This window comes from Serinus canaria, chromosome 4 (assembly GCF_022539315.1).
Source record: "Serinus canaria isolate serCan28SL12 chromosome 4, serCan2020, whole genome shotgun sequence".
NCBI lineage: Eukaryota > Metazoa > Chordata > Aves > Passeriformes > Fringillidae > Serinus > Serinus canaria.
The window spans coordinates 31,512,927-31,533,529 of record NC_066317.1 but is presented as its reverse complement, the minus strand read 5'-3'; the positions used below and the strand labels follow the sequence as shown (position 1 = coordinate 31,533,529).

Sequence of the window (20,603 nt, the reverse complement as noted above, 5' to 3'; positions counted from 1 at the left end):
CATGAAAGAGATGGGTGGAAACATTTCAGCAGACTCTGTTTCAAAGGTTAATTGTTTTAAACTAAATCAGGGTAGATTCAGGTCTTATGTAAGGAGAAAAATTTTTACATTGAGGGTGGAGAAACACTGGCACAGGTTCCCAGAGAGATGATAAATGTCTTCACCCTAGAAACATTCAGTCAGACTGGATAGGGTTCTGAGCAACCAGATCTAGTTGAAGATGCCCCTGCTTATGGCAGGGGGGTTGTTTTAGATAAACTTTAAAGGCTGCTTTCAACCCAAACTCCTCTATGATCCCTCTGATTTGCTGTTGGATTAAATAAAAATATCTTCTCTGAGGTCAGTTGCTGATGAGACAGCACAGACCTAAGCATTTTGATCTTAATGCTACTTTTCTTCAAGTCTAAGTATGAAGAATTTGGATACTATAGAAATGTCATTCTGAGAAATTTGTGAATTACACACAGTAGGACTGGCAGGGATTGTAACCTTTCTGGGGAAAACAATGAGAAATTACAGAGCAAATTATAGAAAAACTACAGGAGAGAAAAGTCTTTTTTTATGCAATGAAGCAGCAATTGTGATGAAAGAAATCCATCTTTAGTAGAAACTTAATGAGAAAAACAGTGGCACTAATGCTTTGTTAAAGCTATAACTGCATGGTGTAATGACCACTGGGTAAAGTACTGCATTTTAAATTGAATGTGCTGGTTAAGATCCACATGGTATAAGGAATTGTTATACAGTGCAAGAGGAAAAGTGGGAATTTGAGAATACCAAAACCAGTGAAACTTGTGGTGTAAAAGAGGAAAAAATACAGAAGTTAAAATAGATTCATAAATGTATTATTGCTGAGACTATCTAGATTACATATCGATGGAGTAGCATAATGACTTAAAATTCTGGCTTTTACTAAGGAATATATAAAATAATATAAAATTCCATCTGCCCAACCAGAATAAGCATTCTCCAAGAATCACCCTGGATGTTCAATATTGCTTGGACATTTTCAACTGTAAACTTTATGTGCTTTAAAGATGGAACTTTAAAATTATTTTCTTCGGAAATAGCCCTCAGTCCTCAAATTAATGTAAAGATCAGCAAGTTCAAGACATGCAATTGGACATTTGGGGTGATTAAAAAGACAGTTGCTGATGTGCAATAATGACATGCTCTTCCTGAATTGCATTTTGTGTAGGCCATTTTTGAAGTTATCCAAACTGTTTTAGCACCTTTCTTTAGTGAACCTTCCCATTTGTACAAGCACAAGTTTATCACAACAAAATGAAAAGAACAGAACATTTGGATCTTCATAGGAACAGATGAAAGAGGAATCTGAAAGGGTAATGCTTGGCATAGTTATAAACTCACAGATGATAAAGCTGCAGTGGTGAGGATATCGTGAGATACAGCCAACTGACAAAGCAATGGAATAAGACATAAAATTTTATGTTATCAACAAAAAGACAGTGTATGAGAACATGAGGAGGGCATAAAACAAAGAATGCAAAAAATTTTAGGCCTTGGTGCTTTATAAGAGTAGTAGATGTACATTTTTTCTATTTGAATAAAATGTCACAGTAGATCATGAGGTCCTGAATATTGTGTTGGATTCTAGACAAGCTCACAAAACTGTCATCAAAAGAATTTTCCTCACACATATACAGGCAGAGTATTTGCAACATATTTAGTAGTGATTGCAAATAAAACATCAGCAAAAATACAGAATCCGAGTTCACTGATGTAAGAAAGAAAAGAAAATATAGAAAATAGAAAACCATCTTACTTATGGGAAATACATATACAAACTTGAACAGCAGAAGAGATTCCTCTTATCTAAAATCTGCTTTGAAGAGAGAGAGAAATAGATCTTTCTCTTTTCATTGTCATTTTAATTTTGTATTTCAATCTCTATATATAACATGCATGCACCCTAAAACCCTCAGTCATGTGCTTGTCTTTTAAATACTAATTCAAACCAACATAAAATTCTGGTCAAAAGGAGACTTCTGGTGGAAGTATGCTTATTTCCACCATAAGTAAATATCCTTATTTATGGTGGAAGTATCATTACTTCCACCATAATATAAATTCTCATGTGTGTATTTGTGTATGAACATATATCTTGTGCTTAATAGGCCAGAAAAGGATCAGAAATAATTTTGTATAGAAATAGCTATGAGATATCAAAAATAATGGATAACAAATCCTAAAATACTAATGAATAACTAAACCCAATTTGTAGACTGGCCCTGTATAAGATCAACACTTTGGAAGAAAAAAATTTCCATCTACTAATTGTTGAATATTATTATTTCAAGCAAGAAAATAATTCATATAAAGCAACCTATTCATGAAGAGAAGAAAAGAGGACTCACTAAATAAAATACTTTAAAATGGTCATTTAAATCACTCATATTTGATTGTCTTCTTGGATTTCATATTTGGAAATCCCATCTAATGAAGTTTTATCATTACCACTTTGTGGTGATTGAATACCATAACTCTCATATTTGTGTAGATCCCTAGTGCTCCCCACTTCTATTAAAAGCAGGGTTCTAATGAACCTCATGAGGTGTCACAAGGTAATTACCACTTACAGTCTGAAACGAAGCTCAGTTCCAAGCCATTTGCATTTATGTGCTAAAACTAAATTATTAATGTGGATTTTTACCCATTTTTAGGTTTAATTTTTCAGTCTAATGAAACCATAAATTTCAAGCTTTCAAAAATATTCCTATCTCTTATTTAATTCAATATGTAATTGATAACATGCTTTTGCTACAGATGGAGAGGCCTTTTCAAATTTGAATTAATTTGGTGTTTTGCTGAGTTAGTAGATTAAGTGCTACAGATTGCCTGATGTTCACTACATTAAATCTTAGCTTTCAAATTAATGGAATGAAATTTTGGAAATTCACAAGGTCAAAAATATTTTTTGCAAAGGTGATAGCTGCATTTTCTGCCCTTATTGAATGACTCCCACAAAGTGGTAACAGCTGGGAACAGTCAAAGGCAAAATTCTACTGCACATAAGTGAATAAACTCCAAGTTCATTTGCGTATTCATTTTATACAATGTAGTCAGGAATAATAATACACCATTTTAAAGAAGGATATGTTATGTTTAGCTAGTGGTACAAAAACTCCAAGCAAAAAGTTTACAGCAGGTTTATCCTTAAAGTTCAAGGTAATCTACCAAGTTGTGAACACCAGACTGACACACTGTCTTCAGTGAGAGACACTTGTGAGGAAATAAAAGAATTCCAAACCAAAAAGAACTTTATAAATAGCCAGACACCTAATTTTAATTTTTTAAGTCCAGTACTGTTTCCTCAAATCTTGCACAAGTAGATCTGCCACTCATATATCTCTTAGTGAAATTAACGACCAGCAAGGTGGGGTAAAAAATGCCAAACACCAACAATCCCACACTCTTTCTACAGCACTGTTGAAGAATGCCATTTTCTCTGCCTTGTATGACAATTCCTCTAGTCTTCTCCTCTCACCTAGGAAGGGTAAGCATATGTCATTACCTTGGCTATCTCAGCTTTCTCCACCAGTTTCTACCAACATGTTTCATTGAGCATGATGAGAGGTACAAAAGTGTTTCCTGCTTCATAGTGTCACTCATAAATGCCTGGCTCTCCAGTACACCTACTACTACACACAGTGTATATTTTAGGGCTATTTTATCTATCACTATTCAGAGATCAACTCACAAATCTTTATACTAATATGTTACAGTATTTATTTCACAAATCAATTGCTTGATATTCAGCAGTGTCATATTTTGCCATTGACAGAAGAGAGGAGCTATCAGTGAGAAAATATTAAAGGATTAATTGCTATATCCAGTTAGAAAATCTACAAAGAAAATGTGTCTCAAAAATACTCAAAGTTACAATTGCAGTTAAAAAAATTGCCATTGATGGTTACAGTTAAAATATACAAATCCCTTGGTTCAAATTTTCTAGTCATGGGGTATAAAACTCAGGGTAATATCTCATTTTTGCTCCATAATATCTGTGACAACCTATAATGCATCACTGACAATCTAGTGATTCATGAAATGAAAACTCCTTCCTGTTTACATCAATCCAGACATTCCCTGGGGATTCTTCACAAAACACCTGTCCGGTTGTACAGCATGCAAAGCATGAGACATTTGCTATCTTATGAAAATCTCTTATTTCTTTTTTTTTCCCCTTTTTTCAGAAGTGCTAGTCTTAGAGAAGCTTCAGTATCTATTTCATAATCTGTCACCAGAATTTAAATATTCTCTCAGTGGGTGGAAACAGCAGACTGATAACCTCAGCACTGATGTTCTCTACAACTCAGTGAAAGACATGCAGCATGACATGTAATTCAAAAGATTGCTTTGCATTTATTTCACCAACCTCTCCAGATTCTCTTCAAAAAAAAAAAAACCCTTTTACCTTTGGCAGAGCTATACTTCTGAAGCACAGATCACACATATAAAACTAAAAGCATACTAGCTGATCCTAGCCCAGAGAACTCAGAGACCTACTTGGCTTCCTATAAGCATGGAAAGAAATTAGCCACCTGCTGAGAATAATCCTAATGCAATAGGAGAAAGGGAGGAAAGCAGTCTGGAGGAAACCAATGGAGAATCATAAACTACGCATGTTTCTGACTTCCTACCCTGCCTTAAAGTGTGGTGCCTCTGTTCACTGTGAATGAAATCACTGCTCCATGCTGAGTCTCTGCTGAACTACTTCTGACTGAGGAGATGCTGCAGCACAGTATCCTGCAGCTCCACCAGTCACACCCAGTCAGTGGGACCATGCCAGAGCACTGCATCACTCACAGAGTGTGTGGCACTTGCTGGTGCATCTTTCTCATTTGGAAAACATTTATTGGATTTGGTTTCTCAAGCTACTGCAGTTCTTCTCTGGGTAGGCTTTGGACAGTTGATGGGTCTCATTCTTCAGAGGGGAGCGGTTTTGGAGCTGCATGCACACTCCAGGTTGGAAAGAGATACCTCACAAATGGAAGCATCAGTGAGCAATGTTTTTTTTAGGAGGTTAGCACATGCACAAACTCCTTTAGATAATTTTGCCCCTTACCAGATTCTCTGCTGTCTAGAGGAGTTAAAGCATTGTGCAGCTGAACAATCTAGTTCACAATATATGCACTGCATAAATTGTGCCCTACATATGCTGTACAGTTGACCAACTCTCACAACTCATTAAAAAATAGCAAGTGCTAATTAAAGTTTCTGCCCACTTTTCATTTCTAGGGAGTGTTCTCCCAACAATGCTTGAATAACTGACTGAATTGAGAGCAGTTTTACTTCTGAAAACTGTAGAGATGGAATGATTGCAAATAAATTATATTAGAGACTACTGTTTTGATCCGCCTCAAGAGCTCTTGCATTGTTTCACAGCCCTGTGAAATAGCTGAGAATTCATTCTTCAGTGCAAAGGGGCTACTCTTCATAATTGTGACAGTACTTGGCCCAGAGGGATAAATTTCTGGTAAAAACATTATTTCACTGAAAACTAAAATTTATGTTTCTTTGAAAAAGAAAGAAGTATCAGCATATTTGTACCATGACAAACTGTCACTGAGGTACCTATGTTCCATGGACAGTAAATTAAAATATTAGGAATTTAGTCAAAGAGAGAGAAATTTCTCTTCCACATTTATAATAATGCCCAGTATGGAAGATGATCAATAATGCAACACAAATTACTTTAGCCCCCCCACAGAGACACATTTGAACATTTCCATTAATCTGTTTCATTGCACAAAGCACAAAACCATTCTCTTCCCAAAGCAAGAGCTGCTACATTAAATTTGTGGTGAGAAGTATCCCTAAACCCACAACAATCAAAGCAAAACTGTAACTGGGGTTAGGATTTGGGTGAGTAATTATATCTAGATTTAAAATTATGTGACAGCTTTCATTCTCTAAGGGAATCCAACTTTGAGTTTCAATCCATAGAATTATAGGCTTCAACAAAATATTTTATAAAGGACTTCACTGATTTTTTTGGCATTACTGAAAACTTGTTCTTGTAAAGACCTTAGCAATAAGTAAAATGCTGATAGGACTGAGAAGAGCAACACACTTAAGATGCTACACTTCCCAGAGTTTAAAATATGTAATTTTTAAATGTATTAAACACTTTTCAGTTAAAAAAAAAACTAATGAAATTTGGTGTGCTATAAGCAAACACAAATTCATTTGGACTTTTTGGGAAAAATCCCTAGCAATTATCATGTTTTTCAGGATTCCCTACAGAAGAAAAAACTATGCTTTGTCCAGGAAGTGGCCAGATTCTTGTAAGTATGCAAACCCTGTCATAACTAGGAAAAGGCAAAAGACTTACTGTTGGTATGAGTGAGAAATATGATGATATTCAGTTTTCCTTTTTTTTGTAACTTTGGAAAGCTCTCATAAAATATATTGATTCACAGTGCAGACAGCAGTTATCACAGGAACTTTTTTTATCACCTAAATAATTATTCTTTCATACATTACAGAAATCCTCACTTGTAAGATTATCTTAGAGAAAATACGTGTTTAAAAAATTCAACAATCATGAGATTAAGCTACAAAAGCTCTGCTGAAGGAGTGCCACTAACTAGTTTGGGAGGGGGAAATGGAAAATATCTGGCTTACCAATGATGAGCAAGGGGATATTGTGCCTAAACTTGAGGAAATGATCAATAATGGGATCCTTTCATCTGCTGCAGGAGGTGTTGTGGCTGCAAAGAACACCTGAAATGTTTCTACACTAATGCAGGCAGAGTGAGGAACAAAAAAGACAAGCTTTGGCCCAGTCCCAGATATTTGATATCCCTGCATAAGAGAAACCTGATGAGTGAGTCCTGTGATCAGAGTGCCATGCTGGATTGTCCTGGGCTGTTCTGGAGGGATACTCAGGACAGAATATGGGGAGGCATGGCACTGTGTGTAATGGAAGGGACAGATTGTGTGGAGCTCACAGGAGGCACTGGCAGAGTTGAGAGCCTCTGGGTACAAAGCAAGGGGCAAACAAATAATGTGGATTTCACAGTGGTTTCTGCTATGGCTCTCCAATTCAGAATGATGATGACAAAAAAATTATTTTTTCAGGAATCAGGACACACTTCCAAGTCAACTGCTCTTGTCCTGTGGGGGACTTCAGCTTGTCAGAAATCAGCTGGGAGCATCACACAGCTGATAAAACCTAGGCCAGAAGATTCCTAAAAAATCTGTCACGTATGAAGTGTAAAGTTTCTGCATCTCGTGGAAGCTTTTGATAACAGTGTTTCTGTAGCTCTCTGAAAATAACTCACCTTCTAGAAGCTAAATCATTCCTTTTGGTCACTGCAGTAGTGCTTTATCACCTTGAAAAAGTGTTTTTCTGATCCTGTTCCTGCAAGTTACAGTGTTCCCATGAGCTTGTCTATGGATTTCTTGCTGTTATGGTGTAAGTTATTTTTCTAAATAGAAACTGAGACATTATTTTTTTATTTTGAGTTTAGAAAAATCAAAACCATGTCTTAACTCTGCAGAGAAAGGCTAGCAAGGTGAATGGCCTAGAATTCATGTAAAATAAGTACAATGCCACTGAAAGCTTTTTAAGTGCTGTATCGGAAATTATAGTTCGGCATAAAAGACTCCAAATCCTACATTAGGATTTTTTTCCCTTAGGCTTGGATTATGTTAGATCAAACTCAGCCAGTATATAAACATGTGGAAGTCAGTAATACTTTCAATAAGAATTTCACTTCCATTCTGGCTTGATGTGGCTTACTGTCTTCTGAGGATGAGAAGTTACTATAGGTGGAAGCAGCAAGCTCAAATAACTTTTAATTTTGTTTTTCTTTTAAACTATCCTGTTTCTAAAGAAAAAGTCCATTCTAATGTCCCAGAAAAGAATTAATATTCAAATTATTTAAGATTCAATTTCCTAATATTAGCCATACAATATTTCAGCTTTGGATGCATTTCTGTGTCTCATTGTTCCTTATTTTGTTGCAACTATACAAATATATGTACAGATATAAATAACAATCTTTTGATTTAAACTATAACAGATGAAGGTGTTGAGCTTAATAAGCACCAATCTTAGATCTGTGAAATTTATAGCACTGCAATATATATGGTGATACCATAAATTATTACAGTTTCAGAAACTTTAGCAGCCCAATATTTTCCCATCTATTCATCAGCACAAATATAAAAAGGTTATTTGCAAAAACTTTCTTTGTAGCAAAAATATTACTGGAGTACTCAAAACAGAAAAGATGATGATTTCTCAGGAACCTTACCTTGGACCTTCTGTCTTTTCCAAACTGCTAAAGTTCTTACACTTCTTGCATATTCAAGAAAAATGCATGTACAGCCTGCAATATGACATACATGCAAAGAAAAAACTTGATTTGAAGAGGGACACCATGTGAATTCTTTTATAGGACCAACTTTTACATTATTTTTTCCTTAGTTGGCATTGACTGCTGTTTTCACATGAGAAGACCAATATAGTAAAACATTTATGAATTTCAGTGTCAGAAGAGACAAACCTTTCTGTTAAATGCAGAAATACTGATCATCTTATACAGAGTCAAGGATGAAAAGGTGTGCCAGCTACTGCACATTTGCCTACTGAGCAGAAGTTTGCAATTTATAAATTATAAATAAATTCATTTGTTGTAAACAGTGTTTGCTATAAGCACCAAGCAGAGAAGTTCACAATGTTAAGGTCTATCAGCCACTAACTGAACCACTGACAGCTTCACTTCTGGCAAAAAAACAAGCCCAAAACCAAATGGAAAATATTTATCTATCTACACACTGGTGTTGCCTAAAGAGCATTTCATGAAGTGGACTCTTCTCTCCAGTTATGACTCATCCCTTTTAGAGCTTCTGTCATGTATTACATCAGACAAAAGTGGCTGTTTTCTTCTCATGAGAGCATGATAGAATGACAGAATCATACTGCAGTTTCTTTAAAAACTCCACCTTCTTGTTACTTTTTTATCATTTTGGGAATAAAATCATACCCCCATATATGGAACCAAAAGTAGTGCAGATCATTTGATTTTTGTACTGCTCTGGTACTACTACAGTGGCTACAAAAGCATGAAAATATTTGTAAGGACACAGATATTGGAAAACGTGCTTTTGTGAGAAAGTACATCGGACAGAGAATATTGGTTTACTTGAGGGATTTCACAAAGAACTGCTGTGGATGATTTTATAAATCTGTCTCTAGGGATTTACTATCTTTATCCTCCTTTTGCTTCTACCCTCCACTTCAGAATAACCCTTTAAGGCTTCTAACTATTCAATTTCCATGCCACTTTGCTCTCTCTTTCAGAAACATGATATACTACAGCTCAAACGCAATCCTTCTGTTATTTGGGTTTGGGTAGAGAGCCTGGACATATTGCGAAATGAAGCAAACAAAATATTGACTGAGTGTTGGCTTGGCTTTTTCCAATACTTTGTAAGGCAATTGAGAACAAACTGTACATCTTGGCACCTAGAGCAAGAAGCTGCAAACTCCTGTTTCATCCCCTGCTCCTCCCTAACTGGGAGTGCTCTCTAAGTGCTTCCTAGAAAACAGCACAGATGTTTCTAAAAATAACCAAGTACAGTAACAAAAGGCTTCACCCAAAACACTTGGAGTCAGTGAAAAGTCCCTCAGCAACTACAATTTTTGCATCACACCAAAAAAGATCTATCTATACCAAGCAATGAATTTGTCTAGCACCTAGCACAATCCCATTTGCAGCAAAAGTAGCTCAAATAAATTCTTAAATATCTAGGGTGAAATTCATGCTTCAAAAATTTTAATTCTAACTATAATTAACATTGTATTATATGCTACTTCATAATTTAATAATGGTTAATATATATTTCTGTCACTGTAAAAGTCTTCAGATCATTTATTGCTTTTGAATAGAGGATGTCCAATACAAATGGCAGATAATCACTTGTGTATCATCTCATTAATTTGGTATCAGTAACTGAATACAGAAAAAGGCAGAGATGAGTGCAAACTCTGCCATGCAATAAGGAAAATAGAATTCTATTGTTTTCCATTTTGATATTTGATTTATCAGGTTTGCTGATTCCTTTTAATTTTGGTTTAAATAGTCAAGGAAATGTGATTATGAGCAGCACAATACAAAGCATCACTTTCTTTGTGATCAAAGGATGCACAGGGGGCACAGGAGACCAACCTCTCTCTAGAACCAATTGTTTAGTTTTAGTTATATGTTATCCTGATACAGTATGGTAAAATACAATGGGTAAAGTCAATTTTTTTCTGGATCCTTTTATTTCTATTCCTTTTTCCCCATTTATGTGTGTGTGCCAGGAAGAATGCCTTCAAATCAGAACACAAACACAATGTGTCATTGTCTTCCTTTTTTCTTTTTCCTTTTCAGATTAACAATGTTTCTATTTTCTTCTTTCTGCCTCCACATGTTTAAGAAACAATTATTGTCCTTGTTGAAATGGTAAAATGGCATTGCTAACATCATTGGATTTTGAAGTGCACTTTTCTTGTTTAGCTGTAAAGTGTGGTTTTAAAAAAATCTATAAAATATCTTTCTTTTTTTGGTCTAGTTTTGCAGGCAAGTGACTGGGTGACTCTAGAGCCTTTGTAGAAAGTTCACATTTTCTGAGGGACAGTGTCAGATTTATGCCCCTAGAGAAGTCAAATTGTATTTTAAGCTGGGGATTTTGCTCTATTGCTTGCATATAAATCAGAATTACATAAAATTATTTTCCTAGAATACTGTAATTTAAAAATTTAAAAGTGTTCTGGACAGAAAAAGAGAGGAAAAAAAGAGCAAACTTTAAATTATTGAACAAATTGTACAAACCACACGTGGGGACTATTTTCCAAAGGGCAGTCTTAGGTAGGCAGCAGACATTCAGTCATTCAGGCTGGGCCATACAGACAAAAAATGGAACTTTCCAAAGACAATTTAGCACTTGGGCATCCTTTTTCTCTTGAAGTATGATTGTAATCCTCAATGGAAAATGAATACTTAGTCAATGACCTTTTCAAAATCTCCTCCTGCAATATATGCTGCTTTTGCTGTTCTGCTTGTGATATTAGGTGCAAAAATCTTCTGACCTAACAGCTCTCCTCTGGAAATGCTGATTCAGAAAAACTGGAATCATCTGATTTCCAGTTTTCGAGGCAACCCTGACTGACATCTTGCCAGCCACCAACCTCCTCATGCTAGAAACAGTCCCAAAACATGGAGCTCCTTGACTTCATGGACTCCCAATCACTTTTTTCGTGGTGTTTCAGGAAATCATGGCTTCCAGTGTTTCCCACCCTGTGCCAAACAGGAGAAGCAGCAGGATGGTGCTGAAGAGCTGACCTGCCCACTCACACACCTTTTGGCTCATCACCTGCACAGGAAGCAGCAGCCTGCAGAAGTAACTCTGAACCCCAGGGCACAGGATGCTGCCTCGTGAGAGGTTTTAATGCCCAGGTGGTGGCAGATATAGAAAGCTTGGTAATCTTGAGGATGTCAGTTTTGTGATGGCTTCTTCATGTGTGAGCTGCTGAGGGACCTGACTTGCTGCTTATCCACTGCCTGATAAAAGGTAGATAGGAGATGTTTGGATGATCCACTCTTAAAAGCAAACCTCATGTTTATATCTTATAAATGGTCTGCACTAAAAGCTACAAGCAAATCAGAAATTACGGATCTGTTTATATGCATGCCTTGTGAATCAGTTTTATGAGACCAGAGCTATAAACTGTTATAACAGGTGAAAGTTTTGTGAGCAGTGAGAAATTCATTTCAGCCAGGAGAAACTTTTTAAGGATGACAATGCAATTACAAGCACAGAAGAGTCCTTGGGGAAGGTATTGGCTATGTCTGCAAGAGGCCATAGGGAACATGAAAAGCATAAGTGTTCTCAGCCACAGCTGTGTCTGCACTATGGCTAGATGAAAAGTTTTGAATAAAAGCAGGACGAGTACAACAGTCTTGAACAAAAGGAAAAGAGTGTGAGGACCCTGCTGTGCCTATTTTTGAAACCCAGAATTCAGCAGACAGGGTGCTCTTAGGTAGATCCTCAGCTGCAAGTGTTACTTTAAAGGTCAGCATAACAAGACATTAGGCATTCAGGGCAAAGCTCTTCCGACAAGGATTAATTAACTGGGTTTCAGAGATGGTGACTGAGTGCCCTTTTAGCAGTAAATTCCAAACAAGTCAACTGTCAGTGTCTCAGAAAGAAATTCCAAAGCAAGTCCTAGGTGTCAGTTTGTTTAAGGTTCCCAGCTCCTGGGTTAATTGGTTCCTGGTATTCTCAGGCAGCCTGGTAGCCTTGCAGCTTAGGGCACAAGCTATTGTCATTCACTGCAGGCAATTCCAACAAACTAAAAAAATTCCACACCAGTTGTTAAAATATCTAGAAACCTCATAGAAGACAATGTGGTCTATGAGCTGACCTTTTGTTCAGATTTTTAATTTAAAAACACAAAATAAGCAAAAGCCACCAAACCAAAACACATACATCTTAACAGCAAATATTTGCATTTTTCATTTAGCTCTATTGTCCACCACTTCAGAAAGTTACATCAATACTCAAAGCAATATATAGTTCACTCTTCACACTAGTGATAAAAATACTTACTGATATATTCTTTAAAAATGAAGCTTATAGGGAAATCTGGAGTGTATAAATTCACAGAGCACATTTTACAATTTTACCTAATTTCAGTGCTTGCCTGTTTGCAAAACAAGACAATGATTAGACAAGGGACATCATCTACATCCTCTGCCCCTAAATGGATACAATTTTGATTAAAAACTTAGCATCATTCATTTTTTGTCAGTGTAATCAAGACCCCACGGCAAACCAGCCCTGGGGAAGCTAATCCAAAGCCACAGAGGGAACACACAGTATTACCTCTTGCTTGGTTTTTCACAAAGCTTTTTTAGTGTGCAGGGAGCAGAAACCCACAGAGCCTTCACAAACAAAGAAATAGAAGGAGATACAATTTGAGAAGCAGAGTGGGATATGATGAGACCTGAGCTTGGGAGCCATTCCACAGTCTGCAGAGGTATAACTGTGTAGCAAATATAAATTACTTGTCAAATTCATGTTTAGAATTTCTTAAAGGAACAATTCCTGGTGACAAGGATGTGCCCTTCCTCTGTCTCTCTGTGTATGCATATACAGAAGTAAAACCCTGCAGACTCTGGTGGAAGTTGGGACTAGAGATCTGATATTACTTTTATACTGAAGATACAGTGGTAGCTAATGTACAGCCTGTTTACATTTCATCAGAGAGGGCAGATTAAAAATAAGAGCACAGCATCCTGATATTTAGGAAAGTGATTCATAGCTATCCAAATCAACAGATTAATCACACACACAGCTGTCTCTTCCCATGTTCAGTAGTCACAAACAGTTCCTCTGTTCCATGTATCCCTATTTTGCTCAGCAGTGATTTGTTCAGGAAGATCCTGAACTGGCTGTATAAATGCAGCCTATATATAGCCTGTAATAACAAAAAAGTGTAAACCCCTACATGAGTACACTCATTTCAAGTTTCATACAATACAGTTCATAAGAAAATATATTTCTGTCAACATGATTTTGAGCAGGGTAAATGTTGCTGCATCTGCATACTTTGTGTCTTTTCACTGTTTCTTACAAGCAAACTTGGGAGTGAACAATCTGTTCCCCAGCATTTTGCACAGACCACCATCCATGCTCACTTTCTCCCCTGCATCCTAGGTGACTGAATTAATACAGGAGATATGACTTGGTTACCTTTTCTGACAATTCCAGTACTTGCTTCGGGCTTTTTCCACTTTTCTGGCAGTTGAAACCTTCGAGTCACAACCCTGGATCACACTGCACTGCTTTTACATTCAATAACTTGGCATGAATGTCACTTCCAGCACGTCTGCAAAAGTGTTTGGAAGCTCCAAATGTCTTTTAGCTAGAATTAAGAAAGAAAAATTTCTGTTAAAGGAAAAATTTCTGAAAGTTACAACATAGGTTTCTGTTCTCACAGACAAAGGCAGGTTACTTCAAAGTTTATCTTTGAGGACGAGAAGAAGAAGAAGAGATAATTACACCTTAGGTTTGCTTACAGCTAATGGATACACTATCAAACCACGTCTTCAATGAACTGAGGAAGCTTAAGCGTGGTTGAATGGCCAGCCACCTTTTCCAGAAGTTCAATCCTCCCCTCAATCAACAAGACATTTTAATTCTGTACCTGCTACAAACCTAATGAAATGGCATGGTGTTATATACATAGATACTACATTTATAAAGATTTTTTATCAAAAATCATTCTTTAGAATACTGGTATAATACAGAATACAGCATGTGAATTCAAAGCACAACACTGAAAGAAATACAGAAGAACCCTTGTAGGGGTCCTAAATTTCCAAGTGGCTCCTGCAGCTAAGGACTGAATTTGGATTATAAATTCAATTACTGCTTTAGAATTTGCTGTTGACAAAAGCTAAATATTAAAAAAGTACAAATATAAAATCTCAAAATGCACTGGTTTGTACCACCAAAAATAAAGTACTCATAAGAGAGTGTTCTGCCTAAGGAAAAAGAACAGTGGCAACACAAAATTATTTTCAGCTGCGAGAGCATAATAAATTCCATTTTATCAAAAACATCCAAATAATTTCCTTACTGTTCATCACCTTGTTAACTGAAAAAGGATTTCAAATAGGATAGCAAAATAAACTGTTGTAATTGGTGAGTGTATTTTAGCACTTACTAAAACTGTAACACAAAGCGTGGAATGCTTTGTAATATATGACCTGGTTTGCTTCTTAACAGTGCCTAGACTCTGTGGAGACAGAAAGGTGAATCTGATGTGATTTGACTTTGAAAAAACATTTCATGGGGTAAAAATTCCACAGCCATCCTTGTGTCACAAAGTAATTTTCTCTACATGATATTAAGAGATAATGGACTAGTCTTCTTTTACAGGGATATAAAAATAGTGCAAAGATAACAAGGGCCAGATATGTTGCAACTGATACACTACAGAATTAATCTTGAACCATATTGGTGTTACAAGCCACGGGGATGTGTTTTCACTTTCAATTTATAGCTCCTTTTTTACAGTGCCACTTTTCTTAGATTAGTTCTTAAAAGCAGGGGAAGATTCTGGGTGTGTCTATTTTTCTTTGTACACTATTTTCTAAACTTCAATATATCCTCCCAGAGTAAGCTAAAGTTCCAGGAGCTAAATCAAAAAGTACTTGTGGACTTCACCTGATTAACCACAAAATCTCTTTATTTTCTGTCTGGTAACAGCATCAGCCCAAAGTATCAGATGGCTAAAATAAGGAGAGAATGTTGCAACAATACTTCATGCACACATTTCTGTCTTGGAAATAGAAATGCGAATCTAGATTAGACATTTATTATTAAGACTAAACATTTTTAAGTTTAAAACTGGGTTGAAAAAATCAAATGCAAAAAGGCTTTGATGAAATAAACCCAGAAAAATCAGAAAATACCCTGGGGGTCTTTGCAACCATGCTAAGTGCCTTTTCATAAGATTCATGGAAGCAGCAGTAGGAAATCAAATTTAAAGAGAGGAAAAACAAAGGAATCTTTTTTATGCATGTGGAATTTCTTGAGGGAATAAACACTCACAGCCTGTTAACAGACAAAAAGAAAGGAATGTCTACACAGATACATGCAAACATCTCTTATGAAAGCAGACATTTAGAAACAGCTAAAAACCATAAAAATATATTTTTCAAACTTAACGCCATACTAAAGAATTTACTCATTCTCTCCTGGCTTCCCCTTCTGTGGCTCCAGAGAAGTCAGTTCCAAAGAGGTCACTGGTTCCAACACAGCAAAAGTTGTTAGAATACACATTCTCTTGGTAAACCTTATTTTCCACTACTCTAAAACTTTGATCAACATTGCTTAATCTTGTAATGTTTACATTACAGTGAAAGAAATCCCTTGATTTTTATTCAACCTTCTTCGTTCATCTCCTAGATGCTGTACCACACAGGAATGTGGCTAAAAAGAAAAATGCATCCCTTACATGCAATATAAAAATTATTCTGCTTAAACAATTTCCCACGCTCAGCCCAGCACACAAATGCTGATGAAGTCATATCACAAGAGGCTTCTAACAGCCTTGTGTGTAAAGGCTGAGGGCACTCATGGTCTGGAATTGATGGTACCAGATCCCTGAGAAAGGACAGTCTCCAACAGTCAGAGCAGACACTCCAGTCCCCTAAAACTCAGTCACTGCACTAGTTACACACCACCAGCTTATGACACCAGGATTTGGAGAAAAAGGCAAAGAGCTCATTTTGAAGCATATGCAGTGCTTTCACCTTCAGCATTTTCAGTGTACACCTACTTCAGTGACTACTAGGTTCTAGCTCCTTTTTTTAAAGGAGGCATCTTGCTTTTTAAAAGGTGTTATATGCTCATCCCAACCTGGGTATAATCAGTCATTGCTGTGGAAGAATGGGAAGGGCTGATGATAATAATTCTTTATTTCTAAATAGAATCAATTCCCACATTACTTACAGAAAGGCTTAAGGCTGTCATGAATCAGAAGTTACTCCTCCTTTTACAGATTACAATTCCCAGTAAAAACCTCTAGAAAGATTCAGCTTTGCAGGTGAGAACAAGTTTAAACTTGACAAATACGTGTTATCCATAAAAGACCATAACAGAGGTTTTTAAATTATAACTTGAAAAGAATAAAATAGTAGTAGATTAAAAAGTTCACAACATTAAAAAAAAAAAAAAAAAAAAAAAAAAAAAAAAAAAAAAAAAAAAAAACCAACAAACCAGCAATTTAATATGACTTTATATTTTAAAATCCTTACCTATCAGGAAGTTTTGGGTTTTTTTCAAAAAAGATGAGATTAAATCAGATTTATAACAATAAATTAGTATTTCTGCAACTTCTGGCTCAAAATTATGAATTTACAATATTACTGTAAGTAATATTACAAGTTTGGTGCCTGGTTGGAATGATTATGGTTATCTAAAAGCACGCCAACTCATCTTTAAGAAATGTGGCACTAATGGATACTTCATTTCTGAACCAAGAAGTCATTTCTTTTGAGTGAAGAATGTGAATATAATGCCAAAAAAGAAATCAATAGTCAGCAAAATTATTTCAAATAACTGAGTAAGTAGCTTATATTTTTAAAAGTGTAATTCACATTGAAGGTTTTAAGTGAATGGCAGAAGGTCAGGAGTTTTACTGTGGTTACTTATAGTATGTTGCTGGAAAATCACTGACACCTATTATGCTGGAGCAAAGAAAAAGATACCTTTATCTGTAGTTCCTACTATAATCTGTACTACTTCTTTGCAAAAGGCTTAGCTATTAAAATATATATCTATTTATAAAGAAATACCAGAAATCTGGTACCATTACAGAATGCTTTACAGTGTTTAAGAAAGTGTCAGCATTTACTTTATAAACCTTTGCTTTCAAAGGTTCATGTCTGAGCCATAAAAATCAGTCCATTGTAAAACTTCACTTATTAATTCTCACTGTAGGAGTCTGTTCCCCCACCCCACTCTTTCTCCTTTGCTAAATAGCCAGATTTTCTTTCTCTGCTGAAGTTACAGATATATATTTTTAGAAGTACTCTTTCATGAGTGATTTTCTTCCAGTTAATTTCCCTTCACTATTACATAATAAGGCAATTTTTAGATATAATGCAACATTTTAACATAAATTTATGATCTCTCAGCTTTCAAAGACATAGGTTGTTGTAACTAAACATTTAATTCCCAGGTCCTGAGCTTCTGTTTTAGCTCACTTGATTCACTGAGTACAAAGTCCCTTAGTTGTTTCTCTCTGTTGTAGTTTTAAGCCTCTGCAGAATCCTCTAAATCAGTCTGCCAACACATGCAGAAAGATGAGAAACAGAACTATATTTTCATTAAACATTTCCAGAAAAAAACATATCTTCATGCTTCACTTGCCTCTATGTGTCTCTGTGATACAGACACAGGCCATAAGAGTAATCTCACATATTCTTTGGTGTTCCAGTACCACCAGCATGTCTGGTAAGCTTGATCCACTCCATATTGTGAAGAAATTTCATTACATCTAATATGGAATCCTTTAAATAGGAAGTCCTCAGTGGCAAGCTGCAAGCCACCAGAATGCATGGCTGCCAGCCATAGTTACCTTCCACACCCATGCTCCTGCACATGTGTGTTACCAGTTTTGCCAAGAACTCAGGTTCCCATTATCCAGAACTCTCCAGCAGCTCTCTTTGACTGCTCTACCCCAATCAGCACTGAAATACATCAGTGCTGATATATTTATATCAGATTTATATTTAATATAAATCTGACATATTTATATCAGATTTATATATAATATAAATCTGATATAAATATATCAGACTTATATATAATATTTCTAAAAGCACATATGTGGCTCGATGAATAAAAGAAATAACAAGATATTCTAGGCTCACATTGCTTTAACTTAGTGTGATCTACACTATCTGCACAGCTTGGATTATTTTTGCACAAGTATCACTAACTTCTAGAATAATATTTGTAAATCAACACACCATATTTTTTCTTAATTATGAAATGATGAGAGAAAAATGCCATAAGCCACAAAATACTTTTAAGTCCTATGTGTGATCGTTATTAATTAACTTAAAATTCAGTCTTTCTACTCACAGAAATATATGCACACCAAAACAAGCAAAGCAAAACAAACCAAAACCAAAAAAAAAAAAAAAATCCAATGCTTATGACTTTTTTCAAGGCTTTTCCTCAGTGACTGAAAGACACCAATCCACTGGTCTGTAGTTTGTGGAACAGGGGAGCACAGTTTCATTAACAAGACATCATCAAATGGCAGGAACCCAAAGAAAGTTACTGCTTTTAGAAGTCCTTGATGAGGCCATTTATTTTTATTTCAATACTTAATAGGTCACAAGCTATAGCTGCAATGTTACATTTTTTCTAAAATCACAAGAAACCTAAACCTGGGTCTTTCTGCTAATAGACATGCACAGTGATTATACCACAACTGGGAAAAAGGAAAATCAAAATTGAAGCTGTTGCTAAATTTCCAAATCAACATGCTGAACAATGATATTCTGGGATGAAATGGGAGCAAATTTACTAATAATGTTCTTATGAAATTTAAAGCTCAAAGATAGTTGAGCTACAGACCTACAGACAAACTACATCCACTCTCTAGAAAAGCCAGCCTTGAAATCAGCTTTTCTGGATAATTTATTACTGGCAGCTACTTTTCTAAAAAACTGCTATCTGTACTCTAGAAAAACAAGGATGTGTTAATCAAACAGTCAAAGAACACATCAGCTGGCTGAAATACAAGAAAGCTTACAAAACAACTTTTGAATTTTTTGAAATATTTTCCTAATTGCAGAGACGAGTAAAGCAACAAAGGAACCCAATTTCAGAGCTAAAATTTTCCTACACTAATGTCAATAGACATTTTTCTTTTAGCAAGTCAACTGCCAAAAGAGGCTGGTTCTGTTCTGAGCCATCTGCTTTATTGTATTTAAAATTACACATAATGATTATATGAATTTGAACATTTAACATTTCTGGCTACTCTGAGAGAAAAATGCAATTTTATAGCCCAACTTTTCATTTATAGTTTGGCTTATGCACTGACAAGGGAGAAAACAGTTGCTCTGCAGCAGTTGTTTAGGTCCCCAACCATGAAGCGAGTCAAGATTTTGGAGAGATATATAGAAGAATTTCAGGATTGCTTCAGCCTACACTAAATTACCAGTAACAGCAAATTAGAGCAGCCACAAATGAGATATTTTTACCTTCTTTGCCAGGGAAATGATTCAGGACCAGTGTGCAATTCAATGAGATAAAATAAATTTATAGTAACCATCATTAGGGACTTGGTGCATGCAAGACTGTGACTTTCAAATATTTATTTCTACAGAGAAATTATTGCTTTGATATCTAGCCAAGTCCAAAGGTCTGAAAACACTATCAGGACTTATATATGAGTCTTTCTTGTCTTCATTTTCTGGGTTTCTGCTTTACTTTGTTAGTTTTTCATCTTCGCCACTCTAAATATCAACAAAAGTAACAAGACAAAGTAGCTCAGTACAGGACACAGTCAAAAAAATGAATTCTAGTGCATTGGCAGGAATAATGCAAGTGAAATCATTTCTAGCCATTTTATTCTTCGTCTTCAATTAAAGCAACCCTAGAAGTACAGCAAATCAAACAATTTTTTTTAAATTGAATCATCTCTGTGAACATCTTCGATTTTAACCTATATTTTGATTAATGTAGTTATGTCAGTAATTAGTTAGTGCCCTAATATTTCTTTGGATCTCACCAATCCTATTCTTACTTCTAATTCCATTATGAGTTTGATGAGGTGCTACTGCAAATTAATAAATTTACTGTTAACAAATGAAGTGAATCACAGCACAAGGGGTTTCACTGTATGGATATGCTGGTAGTTAGTAACTTACTAAATCACTGGTTTAACAAATTTTGCTTGAGTCAAAAGCGGGCAAAAGGCACTTAGGGCCCTAATAAAAACCTGCTAAGACACATAGGTTATTGCTAGATTCTTGCTGAGAATTGGA

The 20,603-nt window shown here is 35.8% G+C and overlaps 1 long non-coding RNA gene across 2 annotated transcripts in view; it reads right to left on the bottom strand.

Annotated features, from left to right (window-relative positions):
• LOC108964915 (uncharacterized) overlaps positions 1–20,603 on the bottom strand; it is a 77,437-nt gene that overhangs the window by 39,675 nt on the left and 17,159 nt on the right. For both annotated transcript variants that reach the window (XR_007777461.1, XR_001993026.3), the window contains exon 4: positions 13,777–13,948. This is a non-coding gene — a long non-coding RNA (uncharacterized LOC108964915). The remainder of the gene's footprint in view (positions 1–13,776; positions 13,949–20,603) is intronic.